Source organism: Symphalangus syndactylus, chromosome 9, assembly GCF_028878055.3.
Source record: "Symphalangus syndactylus isolate Jambi chromosome 9, NHGRI_mSymSyn1-v2.1_pri, whole genome shotgun sequence".
Lineage (NCBI taxonomy): Eukaryota > Metazoa > Chordata > Mammalia > Primates > Hylobatidae > Symphalangus > Symphalangus syndactylus.
Genome location: NC_072431.2, coordinates 35,832,162 through 35,847,580, shown reverse-complemented (window position 1 = coordinate 35,847,580; position 15,419 = coordinate 35,832,162). Strand labels below are relative to the sequence as shown.

At 35.6% G+C, this 15,419-nt stretch overlaps 1 protein-coding gene across 2 annotated transcripts in view; it reads left to right on the top strand.

Moving 5' to 3' along the window:
• CSRNP3 (cysteine and serine rich nuclear protein 3) overlaps window positions 1–15,419 on the top strand; it is a 215,760-nt gene that overhangs the window by 36,982 nt on the left and 163,359 nt on the right. For both annotated transcript variants that reach the window (XM_055291926.2, XM_055291925.2), the window contains exon 3: window positions 6,209–6,297. The gene's annotated coding sequence lies outside the window, so the exon portion shown is untranslated. The remainder of the gene's footprint in view (window positions 1–6,208; window positions 6,298–15,419) is intronic.

Here is a 15,419-nt window from a genome sequence, read left to right as displayed (position 1 = left end):
GGAGGTGAGTGTATATGCAAGGAAGAGACTACCATGATGAATAATGGTATTTAGTTAAACTCTAAATTCGGTAGGAAAGGAAGTGTGAACATTTGTGGAATGAGTGAAAAATGTGTTCAGGTCAAGAAAATTTTTTATTAGTGAAGTATATCATTTAAGTAATATGGAGACCTACGTTATAAAGCTTCTGTAAGGCTTTATACCCTGTTGATCTTATTTACCTTTTCTAGTGGTAGAACTTGAAACGTGTTTTTCAATCTCTTCTATGGTAATCTGTCTAGTCTAGTTTATACCTCTTCTAGGGCCAGTCTTATCAATTTATAATTTTCTGGAAAATCATCTACTTCCTTAAGTTTTATAATTTTTACCTAAATTGTCACCTAGATTCTCTTATAATTCTAACAGATTTCCAGAAATTGTAATACCTCTTCCTATGCCTTTAAATAGAGAATTATTACCTGAACAATTTTAGAAAATTGTCTGCACATTTTTGAACACGGGTGATTGAATGGAAGAATCCCATGGTGACCACCTCATCTATAAATAGTCTAAGATTAATTTGGTTATATAACTCTTGTACACTTTACTGAAATAGAATGACTAAGTACTATTATTCTTTTTTTTTTTTTTTTTTTTTGAGACAGAGTCTCGCTCTGTCGCCCAGGCTGGAGTGCAGTGGCGCAATCTCGGCTCACTGCAAGCTCCGCCTCCTGGGTTCACGCCATTCTCCTGCCTCAGCCTCTCCGAGTAGCTGGGACTACAGGCGCCCCCCACCACACCGGGCTAATTTTTTTGTATTTTTAGTAGAGACGGGGTTTCACCGTGGTCTCGATCTCCTGACCTCATGATCCGCCCGCCTCGGCCTCCCAAAGTGCTGGGATTACAAGCGTGAGCCACCGCGCCTGGCCACTATTATTCTTTTGGAAACATTTTTTGTCATGTAATAATGTTTCTTATATTTCAACATATGTGAAAACAATGGAAATTCATTTTTGTTGTTTGGTAGATGAATCGATTAGGGCTGCAATATTTTTGTTAGCTGTACTTCAACATGTATGTGAAGGTACAGAATTGGAGTGGTATTGATATTTTAAAAAGAATTATAAATAGAATTAACATGACTGTCAGTGAAGTTCCTTCTCTTAAAAAGATAGGGTCAGCCAGGCATGGTGGCTAACACCTGTAATCCTAGCACTTTGGGAGGCCAAGGAGGGCGGATCACAAGGTCAGGAGATTGAGACAATCCTGGCTAACACAGTGAAACCCCATGTCTACTAAAAATACAAAAATATTAGCCAGGTGTGGTGGCACGCGCCTGTAGTCTCAGCTACTTGAGAGGCTGAGGCAGGAAAATCGCTTGAACCCAGGAGGCGGAGGTTGCAGTGAGCCGAGATCCCACCACAGCACTCCAGCCTGAGTGACAGAGCAAGACTCTGTCTCAAAAAGAAAAAAAAAAAATAGGGTCAACTCTACATAGAAGATTGCTGTCTCCTGCTAGATTTCTTTGCCCCAGGCCCTTTGCTCTGTCAGGAAGCTGTCCTTCAGAGTAAATCATGCTTGAGCTGGTTGCAGGCATATTCATTATGCAATGCTGTATTTTGAGATGCAATTGCAGATGCAATTAAACTATTTCACTGAATTTACAAGTTTTATTATCACTTGAGAACACCAGACAATTACTCCACTTGTGTTCATAGACCATCATTCCCTTTTGACGTATTTGGGCTGTGATGTGTGCCAGGCTTCCAGACATGCAGAAGTCGTCAACTTAGAGGTCTCAGATTCTGTGATTCTGACGGGAACAGATTTATTCTCAAAACCCCAGCATTGGCAAAAGAGATGTTTTTAAAGGCAGGAACAAGATGACAGCCTTTCAAACAAGTTCTATTTCTTTATAGCTTATCACTGAATCATCTATTAAAAATATTACAAGCTAATTTTATAGTTTAGTCAATGCTATCATTGGGATATGACCTTCAGTAATCTCAGTGCAGGCTGGCTTGGCTACTGACTGAAACATACCAACAATAGCTATGTGCTTCACTGACCTACCAAAGGTACTCTTTTAGAGAAAATGTTGAAAACATGGAAGAGTGCCTTGACCATTGCCAATCAAGATAGCAGCTGGGATTTGCAGGACAATTTGCAGTGATTTCCATGGGCAACCAGGAAGCCAAAGAGGCTGGAACAAGAAGGTTGTCTTTACTTTCCCCACCAGCATTGCAATATTAAAGGAATTTCCACAAGTTAAAAAACTGGTTCTAGATGACTTTTTCAATTAAGCCCCAAATATTAGAAAAGAGCAGATGTGAATCATAGGAGTTAGATGCACATTTCTAAATGATGATATGGGTTTATGTCAGTTTTATTTTTCATTAAAATTATATTCAGACATCTGACCCTGGGCTTCTTTAAATGAGCATAACAAAGTTGTTTGAAGACAAATGATGTTATATTTATATAAGTATACATTTATCAGTCTTCTACAAGTTTTAAACTCCTCAAACATTTTTCATAGTACCAGGGATGATTATATTTATCTTTGAATCAGCTGTAGAGGACATTTGTCCCTGCTAAGCCCAACCATAGGGTGTGGATCCCACTCACAGGTGGTATGAAAAGGCAATGTTGAGGCTATCCAACTTGGTTGTGATCACCTCATAAAGGCAAGATTCCAGGAAAAATGGCAGTTCCTGTTGATCTTCTATGATGTGCCCGGGGGGCCTGCAAAGGAAGAGTAGCTGCCCCTTAATCTTCCTGAGGTACATTACATCCCTGGATGATTCCTCTACAAAGTTGCCTCAGGGTGAGCACTGTAGATCTTAGCACAACTTTTAAAATTCTGTCTCTCACATGTGTGCACACATACTTTGTTTTAACACAGTCTTACATAGCCGGTGTCCCCAAGTAACATCCACCCAGCACAGGGGCTAAACTGGAATGGTCACCTGCATCAACTACTGTGCATTGTGCACAGAACAGGCATTAAGCACCAGATCCCCAATACTTGGACCTTTGCATTGAATATGTCATTCTTCCCAACTCCTCCTCCTGCTCCTCCTCCTTCTCCTCCTCCTCCTCCTCCTCAAACATTTTTTTAGAGACTGGTCTTGGATTTCTAGGCTCAAGTGATCCTCCCATCTCAGCCTCCAGAGTAGCTGAGGTTACAAGGTTTGCACCACCACACACAGTAACTCCTTCTTCCTTTTTGATAGACTTCCCCCTAGTGGCTTCACTGCCCTCAGTTAGGGTCAGTTTTATGCATACGATTTATTTTTATATCCTTGACTTTCAAACAGGTTAGAGTTTGAATTCCTTTCTTCTATAGGCCAGGGAAACTTTGCCTCTGTCTAAATTATAGGTTAGTTATAGATACGTGGCCGAGCGCTGTGACTCAGGCCTGTAATCCCGGTGCTTTGGGAGGCCGAGATGGGTGGATCATGAGGTCAGGAGTTTGAGACCAGCCTGGCCAACATGGTGAAACCCTGTCTCTACTAAAGATACAAAAAAAAAATATTAGCCAGGTGTGGTGGTGCACGCCTGTAATCCCAGATACTTGGGAGGCTGAGGCAGGAGAATCGCTTGAACCAGGAGGCAGAGGTTGCAGTAAGCCAATTGCGCCATTGCACTCTAGCCTGGGTGACCGGGCAAGACTCCGTCTCAAAAAAAAAAAAAAAAATATATATATATATATATAAATTTAGATCACTAGATTTCTCAGTATTTTTGCTTTCCTCAATAGAATATCTTAATGCCTAAAGAAAGACTTCTATTTATTTGGCTGTCGAATACAATTATGTTTTCGAATTTCAACTTTAATAATGGGTAGTCAAAAATACGTAATTTTTTTCTTTAGATTTAGTTACAGATCACAAATACAGTCAGTTTTCTTATTTGTAAAATAGGCAGCTTGAAGGATATAGCGTCCTCATTTTCTTTTTACAGCAGCAGAAACTTTTATTTCTAGAATGAAATTTTAAATGGTATCTTAATAAGAAATTACATTTAATAGGGAATTTATTTTCACTAACAAGAAAAGTTGACCTTAAATTATGAATGCTATTTATAGACATATTCAACTCAACATCTAATTTAATTATTTTGTTTTAATTGCAAATATGTTTTTCTTTTCCTTTCTTTTTTTTTTTTTTTCTTTTTTTTTTGAGACAGGGTCTTGCTCTGTCACCCAGGCTGGAGTTCAGTGGCATGATCTCGGCTCACTGCAACCTCCACATCCTGGATTCAAGAAATTCTTGTGCTTCAGCCACCGAAGTAGCTGGAATTACAGGCGTGCACCACCATGCCCAGCTAATTTTTATATTTTTAGTAGAAATGAAGTTTCACCGTGTCGCCCAGGCTGCTCTCAACTCCTGAGCTGAAATGATCTGCCCACCTTGCCCTCCCAAAGTGCTGGGGTTACAGGCATGAGCCACTGTGCCCTGCCACAAATATTTTATAACTTTTTAAAGTCTATATTTAGTGGACACAGAGATCTGTTTGTATCCTTGCTTGCTGCTTTCTTGTTGGCTTTTAATTTCTTGGATTGTAATCTCAGGATATTCATCTTTAACAGAGAAAACAGGAAAAGCTCCATTGTTAAATGTTCCTCAAAATAAGTGCAAAGGATGATTCAAGTTATGTCTTCATTGGTCTTCAGTATGCCATCATTTGAATGTGTAATGTTCTCAATAGAATTTTAAGATACTTAAAATTATACCTAAAATTGTACAGCAAGGTGGCTATAGTTAATGATGCTATATTGTATTTTTGAAAAACGTAAACAGAGAGGTTGCTGTATACTCTCACCACAAAAATGATAACTATATGAGGTAGTATAATTTATTAATTAGCTAGAATTAACCATTCCATAATGCATATATACTTCAAAACATGTTGTAAATGATAAAAACATACAGTGTTATCTGTCAATTTTTTAAAAATCTAAAAATCATTAAAAATAGTAAAATTGAATTTTGATTGCATTTTTCTGAGGTTTCTTAAGTTCATCTACCAAATCTGGGGTTGCTCAGAACCAAACTGACTCAATAACCTCTATTAGCTCTGTAATTCCAATCACAATTTGATATTTCTGTGCTATTGTTGTATCACAGTTCATCCAGTTTATTCCAAATCTTTATCTCAGCATATCTATGTTGATATTGATAAAGTTTAAAGGAAAAAAGAGAATCCTGGAGGTACAATTTGCCTGTGACAAATTTTTTTCTTAAAGATTGTGGTATTTTGTTTGCTCAAATTACAGCAGAATAAGTTGCTTGTGTAGGGTATTTGTTCATTCAGGTAACATATTTGTAGAATTTCTACACTAGCTATTGTCATTGGCTATGATCAATGATAGCTCTGTTCTGCCTACTATGGAAACATAATCAATGAACAAGCTTCTCTATCTCATTTTTAAAGAAAATTTTTACATTTTTATGTGGACTTGGTAATATTACCTTGACATACAAGAGTAGAAAATTCATTAGTGGTTTAGAAAATGTGATTATATACATTTTAGTGTGGGTAAATAAAAAGTATATATCATTACTGCCCGTGTTTCATCATCTGTCCAAATGGTTGCACTAATCACTTCTAATTATGGCACTGTAATTTTAAAGAACAACATTTTTGTTAATGTATGTAATTTTAAAGAATATTTTGTATATTTTCTTAAAGCCTAAGTTATCTTAAATCATGAATATATAAATATTTGAGTTAATTTTATAATTAAATAGTTTCCTTTAAGCAAATCAAATAAATCAAGAACTCTAACAAATATTCATTGTGATTTTTATTGACTGTCAAAAGCTACAACATTTTGGTTGATTTCCCTGGATTTTTGTGTGTTTCGAAGATATGAATCTCCTAAAGACTAGAAAGTTGCTTAAGCCTAGTGTAATGCGGTTAATAAAATGGATACATCTTTAACTTATTGTCCCAAATAATATTTGTTGATTGAAAACCAGATAAATAAATGAGTTAAACTATGTACGGATCATTAGAAATTTACTACATTGTTCTAAGAATATTCTTTCTTTGCTAAATTATATACCATATGATTATTCAGTTCTGTATTTAATGCTTTACTTACAGTTTAAGATTTCTATTGATTTTCTCCTGTGTAATCACGATGTTGGCACCTTTAGTAAGTTTGCTCTTTGAAAACATAACCTTACATAACATGCTGAAACGTATTTTCTTTTTTAAGGAAAAAATGAGGAAATATCAACAGACTGAAAATATGTTTTCAGAGGCATAGAGTCTTCAGGAAAATACTGGAGTTCCTGAGATCTCAAGGTTAGCAGTTTATACATTATTATTCTCATGCTTTTACAGATTGGGGATATAATCTGTGCATCTGTTTCAAGTTTCTAATGTGTAATTGGATAATAAGGAAAAATGGTCTTACTTAAAATACATGTTTTAAACAAAGTCTCCTCAAGATTAAAAAAAAGTCCATTTATATCAGACATACAGTATTTAGTTTCATTAGGGACAATAAAAAATTGCCTTAATAGAGAACTACTGGTTGTTATAATTTGCTTCATTTTAAAGGGTAGCACTATTAGCATAAAAATAAGTATTTGACATTTCTATAAATTTTTCTTTCTGATTGTTAAATATAAACATATTTAGTGAATTTTTCATTTCTTTTGTGTCTTTGGCTGCAACATGCACACATATACACGTAGTTTAGAAGGATAGCTAATCAGCAATCCTTCTGAGATTCCTTGAATTCCATTCCCTGACTTTCTTTAACTACAGCCAAATAAATAATGCTATCATTGGAAAATGTGGCTTCGATAAAATGACAATTAATGTGAAGGAATAGGAGGATCTTGGGAATCTTTTCTAAGTTGTTTAGGATGATATAACTGGAAAAGAAGAATAAGCCTACCCATTATTAAGCACCTTATTGTAATAACAAATTAGTGTACAATATTCATTTAGAAGTTATAAATGTAGGTTAAAGTGGTTTAGTCTAATTGGATACCTTGAAAAAGTAGGCGATTTTTGATGTGTTTGTATTGTGGGACCCAATACCAAATATTCATAATTTTAAAAGAAAAAAATGTGATCTTTCATTTTGATTGTCTTGGTCAGGCATGTCTTCAGTAGCTGTATCTATTTCTCATTCTTCCAAGGGTTTATTCATTTATTTAGGACTTAGCATATGCAAAGAAATGGGCTAAACACTTTGGTTCTTTCTTTTTTTTTTTTTTTTTTTTTTTTTTTGAGACAGAGTCTCGCTCTGTCACCCAGGCTGGTTCTTTCTAAATGAATAAGATATGGTTCCTGTTCTCAAAAATTTCCCAACCAATATGTTACTTAGAAATTAATTTTAATATTAACTCAAGCAACATATAATTAAAAAGACAAGCCAGATTTTATAAGGGCATGTAATTAATTCTAAAGCTAAATGGGAATTATTTGGGGATTATTTGTATTTTCACATCATAGCTTCTATTAGCCTAGAATACTGGCAGCTTATACCAATGTAAATGTTGCTCCATTACAACCCACATCCAACTGATTTTTTTATGAAAGTAGCTCTTGAAGTACGACACAAGTAAGAAATATGAGATTTTAGGAAAGAAAAGTCTTGACACAACTGCAAATTTAATGTTATAGAATATAGTTGTGCAATCACCTATGAAAAGAGCAAAGGTGGCATTTCCTACATTTTTTTTTTAATTCAAGTACATTGGATTTCCTTACTAAGCTCATCAGAGAATTAAACCGTCTCCCCAATGACCTAGAAAGACTTGTAGGTTTGAAAGGGATTGAATGCTATAAATCTGTAAGGGATCATATGCAAATAGTAGGTAGGTGAGTACAGGGATTTGAAATGGGTGGGAATGCAGACTCAGCTTGAAATGAAGTTGCACAGCACTGTACTTCTCAAGAAAACCTTTTTAAAAGGGTAGTGACTTATGAAGTTAATGCAAGTAAAGTAATTTAAAATAGTAAACTTCTTTTTTGAAAAACCAGTGAAAAGATTCCTTGCCTCATTATGCCATTAGAGAAGCAGCTAAATTAATTTATATAACAACCATAATCATTCAAAAAATATTTGTCAAGTGCCTACTATGTGCACGGGGGTTTAGGGTGGATTGCCGGGGAGTGACAGCAGTGAATAAAATAAACTATTCTTGCCTGAGTGGAAATTACATTCTAGTGGATGGAAATAGGTAATAAAAAACAAAATTAATTATATCTTGTGTTTGATGGTTATAAGTACCATGGAGAAAAGGGGAAGAAGAAAGGGAATGTAGAGTGTAAGCAGAGGTAGAATTTTTAAATAAATCTAATGACTTTGCATGACATAATTTACACAAAAGAGATAGATGTCACTTCCGTTCGCATAGTACCAACTAAAAACAAGGACGATGAAATACAACACCTGATGGTAAGTTTTCCAAATCATTAGTAAGATATATGTTGTAAATGTATGTAAAATCAGTTTCAATTTCACCAGAAAGAAAAAATATTATTTTTTAGAAATGATGATACAGTTACTACAAGTATATGAAATGAGATAATATTAAAGGACATAGGTCTATGTGCATTTTTATTAGAAAATATATAGAGTTGGAAATTAAATCAATTTTGTGCAATCATTAACAAATGAGAGATCAGGGTTTTTTTATGGTAATCTGGTTGGAATATTTTCATTCAATGTTTCGTTCTGAGCACAGGAGTCTGGAAATATTGAAGGCCCAAATACTCCTGCCTGTTTTCTTGAAATCCATCTATAGTTTAGAACTCATCATATAAAGTGGTGTTATTTTAAAAGTCATTCAGTCTTGACTTTACTAGTTGGAGTTGAGAGGTTTAGCTGATTTTGTATGCTGAAAAAGTAGTTGAGTCATTTTGTTTTCATTGAGAATAAGTCAATGTGAATTAAATACCTGGCCATGCAAATAAATAAAACAAAATTTGGATTAAGGGATTTCAAAATCTATTAAGTATTGTGTTTTTTTCAGTCTTCCAAAAAGCAGATATTGTAAGCAGTGTATCATCTAAAGGACATGTGTCCAATATTAGATTATTAAAAGAAACACAAGGTAAAGCTCACAATTGTTTAGAGGCTCTCTTTGTATCTATCTATCTATCTATCTATCTATCTATCTATCTATCTATCCATCTATCTATCCATCTATCTATCTATATCTATCTATCTATCTATATCTATATCTATATCATCTATATCTATATATATTTTTTTTCTTTAAGGCAAGATCTCTCTCTGTTGCCCAGACTGGAGCATAGTAGCAGGATCTTGGCTTATTGCAGCCTCAACCTCCTGGGCTCAAGTGATTCTTCTGAGCCTCCCAAGTAGCTGAGACTATAGGCATGCACTACCATACCTGGGTAATTTTTAAAACAAAATTTTTGTAGAGACAAGGTCTTACTTGTTGCTCAGGCTGGAAGAGGCTCTTTCTTAATTAAACCAAATTAGAGAGTGTTTATTACATGCCGTATTGTGGAAAGAATTGATGGTCAGCTCTGTAAGGTTAACCACAAAGAGACAGCTTGTGTTTTCTGTTATGGCAAAGCCAAAAAAAAAAAAAAGAAAAGAAAATTAGAGATGCAGTGGGCTGGTTGAAGGTTATAGGGGAACAAATACTTCTCATGCAGTTTTTCTCTGTTAGGGATAGATTCTTTCCAAACCAATATTGACCTTTGTTGTACTCATCTGGAAACGTCAATGGAAAGAACTAGAAACTCTGGTTGAGGATAACTGAAACTTGACTTTTCAAAAGCAGGCAGAAAATAGCATATGCTTTCTTTAAATTCGCTTGCTTGATGTTCCCCTTCCTGTGTCCATGAGTTCTCATTGTTCAGTTCCCACCTATGAGTGAGAACATGCGGTGTTTGGTTTTTTGTCCTTGCGATAGTTTACTGAGAATGATGTTTTCCAGTTTCATCCATGTCCCTACAAAGGACACGAACTCTGTGGGGTGGGGGGAGGGGGGAGGGACAGCATTAGGAGATACACCTAATGCTAAATGACGAATTAATGGGTGCAGGAAATCAACATGGCACATGGATACATATGTAACAAACCTGCACATTGTGCACATGTACCCTAAAACCCTAAAGTATAATAAAAAAAAAATAAATAAATAAATAAAAAAAAAAAAAAAAAAAAAATTCGCTTGCTTTCATCCTCCCTTCATTTGCTTTACAAAATTGCTAACCCAGGAATCATTTGCAACTCTGTACCACAAATCCAGTTCCCTAGGATTTTTCCAAATAATGATTCTTCCATTCTCTCACAAACCAACATCCACATGAATTTCACATTACCTGGTATGCCCATGCTCTAGGTGGCTCTTTCTTCTCTGACCCTGTCTTCAAGTTCTCCAAGTAATTTCCTAGCATTCTTATTCTTCCATCATTCTGGCAAATAATTTATCTAATCCAGGGTTTTTCAACTTTAGCACTATTGAGATTTGGATCCAGATAATTCTTTATTGGGGGTGGGGAGAGAGCTGTCCTTTGCACTGTAGGGCGTTTAGCAGCATTTCTGGTACTGGATGCCATTGGCACTTCATCTTTAGTTATGACAAACAAAAATGTCTTCAGGCATTGACCCATGTCCCCTCACAGCAAAAATTAGCCCAGATTGAGAAGCGTTAAGCCAGCCCTAACTTCTACAATCTCAGTAAACTTCCATCCACTCTACTACAACAACCACAAAACCTCCTTAGCACCTCCAGCATCTTGTTCTCAATTAAAACAGCTCAACAAGGCCAGGCATGGTGGCTCATGCCTGTAATCCCAGCACTTTGGGAGGTGGAGGCGGGTAAATCACTTGAGTCCAGGAGTTTGAGACTAGCCTGGACAACATGGCAAAGCCCAATCTCTACAAAAAATACAAAAAAATTAGCTGGGTATAGTGGTGTGTGTCTGTAGTCCCAGCTATTCAAGTGGCTGAGGCATGAGAATCACTTGAACCTGGAAGGTGGAGGTTGTGGTGAGCTGAGATCATGCCACTGCACTCCAGCCCTCCAGCCTGGGTGACAGAGTGAGACCTTGTCTCAAATAAACAAACAAACAAAAAACAGCTTAACAGATACACTTTAAATATCAGTTTCCCTTGCTAAAGTAAATTCACCTCTATTTGATCATCTGTATGTTTTTATTTTACTTTTATTTGCTTATACTTGGCCTTGTATCTAAAACATGTTTTACAAAATAATACGACAACATAAAATAAGTGGGAAAACAATGGTAAAGAAGAAATAAGGTAAAAATAGGTGAAGTGAAAGGAAAAGAGTTTATTACATATGTAACCTGACTCCACCCCTAATGCAATCATTGGGGTGATTACATTGAAACTGAGCTAGCCCCTCAATAGCATTCACTAATGTAATCAGCGGGGTGAAGTTAGGTTACAAATGATAAACTCTTTTCCTTTCACTTCTTTTGCTTAGAATAAAATTAGACTTTTAGTGCCTTTAATATTTCCATGTTCTGCTAGCTGTGCTTGGAAGTTTGCTTGGAAACTAGCAGCTTACCTCCCACAGCTCTCCAGCCACTCCTTTCTTACACAGTACATGCAACCATGAACCCGAGCTATAGTGAACCCTTTCTTGTACTCATATTCATGAGTGCTACAGGGGCAATTACACCACTCTGCAGATTTGTGGTGTTCTAATCTGAGGTAGCCCCTTAATAGCATTCACTAATCCTTTCATTCTGACTGTGGTTGGCCACTATTTCAAAAGTTCATTACCCCACTCAAGCCACACAATCTCTCCCTTTCACTCTTAGTGCACCTGCTATTTTAACAAGAAAATTGAGGTCATTGTGTGGAAACTACTTGTGAATCTTTGCAATCCCCTCCAGCATCAAATCAACTAGGTCTATAAACATTTTTTCTTTCCTCCAATCTCTAAGAAGGCTCAGGAGTCCTTCCTGCTATTCAAGGCAAAGCCTATGTTTGATTTTACTTCCCATCACTGAGGCTGAGACCTTTTGCCATTAATTATTTCTTTTTTGTCCTTTATCTCCAACTTTTTCTTCCTTGCTGGCCCTTTTCCTTCAGCCATTCATGTTCTTCACACTCCTATCCAAAAAAGCAAACTGACAAACAAAATCAAACCAACCTCTTTCTTCACCACCATCCAATTTCTGTCCTCTTCGACTCATTCAAGCTCTCCAAGCAGTAGTCTACATTCATTATCTCCAATTTCTAAGATTCAGTTACTCCTCAGCACAGTGCAGTCTGATTTCTAACCCCATTTAACAGAGCATGCACTTTCTGAAGGCACAGATGACCCACAGCCCTTATCTTGACTGATTCTCTCATGGGTATTTGACATTGTTAATTACATTTTTCTGCTTTCACTGCTCCCTCTTGGTTTCCCTCACATCTTGTGGATCTTTTTGTAAAGACCCCTCTCACTGGCTCTTCTGTCTCTATTCTTCCATCCAGAAAGTCACAAACCACAAACTCAAACCCCAATAGGTGGCTATAGGTAGTATAAATGAGTGAAGTTGGCTAACTGAAAACAGTAAACACCATAGAGGTCAAACAACATGCCCACAAAAGTTCTTGATATTTTACTCCTATTCAAATGACAGTGCTCCCTGGAGATGCATCTTCAGTCTATTGCTCTTTGGTTCTTCTTGTTCTTCCTAATCAAGCAAAGCTGTTATTATGACTTTGTTAATGACATAGAGGTCAATGCCTCCAACCCTTTACTTCAGCTAAGCTACAAAATTACAAGTTATGCTAAATGTCTATGGACTATCAATGTCTAACAAGGACACACACAAAAGCATACATCAGAGCAATAAAATAAAGAGTCCAAAACCATACATGCGATCATAAAGTGCACTGCCAAAATAATCATAACTCAGTGAAGAAGCTCTCCATGGGTAGTCAATTAACAAACCCAGGTACACACAATTAGTGTCTGATAAAAGAGACAATTCAAATAGGGGGAGGAGGGAAGGACTATGGCTTATTGAGTAGATGGTACTAGAACAATTTTTTAACTACTTGGGGGAAAATAAGGTGTGATCTGTGCATTACACAATATTAAAGTAAAATTTAAATAAAGATTTAAAATAATATTTTAAAATATTATTGAACATTGAATAAATTCAATAGCTTATAGGTATTTATGTGACTTTGGCCTAGAAAAGTATTTAAGCAATGCAAGAAAGCCAAGTCATTTATTCGTTTTTAAACTTATAAACAGTAAAATTCACACTTCTTGGTGTACAGTTTTGTGAGTTTTGACAGTTGTACAGAGTCATGTAACTTTCACAACAATCAAATTACAGAACATTTCCATTACTGTTTCCTGCACTTCCCCTTGTCAACTTATCCTTACCTTCATCCCTGGCAACTAATCTGCTCTAGGTCACTACAGTTTTGCCTTTTCTAGAATATCTTATCAATGGAACACAGAGAATGTAATCTTTACCATCTGACCTCTTTCATAATGCATTGAGATTCATTCATGCTCTTGCATGTATCAATATTTTTTTCCTTAGTATTGTTAAGTAGTATTTATTTGTATGACTGTACCATGGTTTGTTTATTCATCCATCCACTTAAAGATATTTAGGTTGCTTAGTTTTTGGTGGTTTGAATATGCTATAAATATCCACGTAGAAATTTGTGTGAGAACTGAAGTTTTTATTTATCATGGGCTAATACCCTAGAGGGATTGTGTATCACATGATGAGTGTATGTTTAGCTTTCTCAGATTGCAAAATTGTTTCCCAAAATGACAAACCATCCGAAATTTCTACCAGCAAAGGATGAATATTCTCATTGCTCCACGCCTTCACCAACACTTGGTATTATCAGTTTTTATTTTACTTATTTTAACCATTCTAATTATTACTCTGGCTTTAATTTGCATATTCTTAATGAATAATAACATTGAACATGTTTTCTTCTGCTTATTTGCCATCTGTTTGTTTTCTTTTGTGAAGTGTTTATTCATATATTTTGCCCAAATTATACTAAGTTGTTTTCTATTTTTGAGTTTTGAGAGTTCTTTATAAATATTCTGCATAAAAATCCTGTAGGAAATATGTGACTTGCAAACATTTTCTCTCTGTCTGTGGTGTGCTTTTTTTTTGTTTTCTTGACCACATCCTTTTAGAGTTTTAAATTTGGTAAAGTCATGATATCAGTTTTTTTCTTCTGTGGATTATGATTTTGATGTTATATATTTCTTTTTTTTTCTTCTTGGTTTTTTTTTTTTTTTGGAGACAGAGTCTTGCTCTGTTGTCCAGGCTGGAGTGCAGTGGTGCGATCTAGGCTCACTGCAAACTCCGCCTCCTGGGTTAAGTGATTCTCCTGCCTCAGCCTCCCGAAAAGCTGGGACTACAGGCGTGTGATACCACGCTCGGCTAATTTTTGTATTTTTAGTAGAGACGGGGTTTCACCATCTTGGCAAGGCTGGTCTTGAACTCCTGACCTCAAGTGGCCCACCCGCCTCAGCCTCCCAAAGTGCTGGGATTAACAGGCATGAGCCACCACTCCCAACCTGATGTTATATCTAAGAGGTCTTTGCTTAACCCAAGGTCACGATGATTTTCAACTATGTTTTCTTCTAAATGTATTATAATTTTATGTTTTGTATTTAGTCATATGATCTATTTGGAGTTAATTTTTGCATATTATGAAAGATTGAAGTTCACTATTTTACTTATGTTTACGGACATCTAATAGTTTCATCACTTTTTTATAAAAGACTATTTTTTATCCACTAAATTGACTTTGCATTTTTATCGGAAAATCAATTACATTTGTGCAGGTATATTTCTACTCTCTATTGTGTCCGATTGATGTATGTATTTATACTTTTTCTATTATCACATTGTCTTTATTACAGTAGCTTTACAGTAAGTCTTGAAATCAGATAGTGTGAATCCTCTTCTTTTACAAAATTGCTTTGGTATTCTAATTCCTTTGTATTACACTGTGAATTTTAGAGTTAGCTTGTAGATATCTACAAAAAAGCCTGCTGAGATTTTGATTGGAAAATTTATCCATGCACATTAGAAAATCCTCTGAATTCTATTTTCAAAATAAAACACTTGAAAAAATATTCACTGCATATATGACACAAATGGCCAATATTGTTAAAATATGGAGATTACTAGATATCATTAAAAATAAATATGAATCTCGTTAGGATAATTGGCAAAGGCTTGTGAGAGCTTTTCACAAAAAAGTTCTGATGACCTCTAAACTTAAAAATTAAAAGACTCAACATAATTAGGAATCAAAAACATTTGCTTTATAATGGTCATCTGAAAATATAAAGCTTTGGGAAACAATATAGCATATTGAGAGAGCATCACTGTTAAGGTCTTATTGAACTTTGAGTATACCCCTACTGTCCAATTATCTGTGAGGACTTAGGCAAACTGCTGAA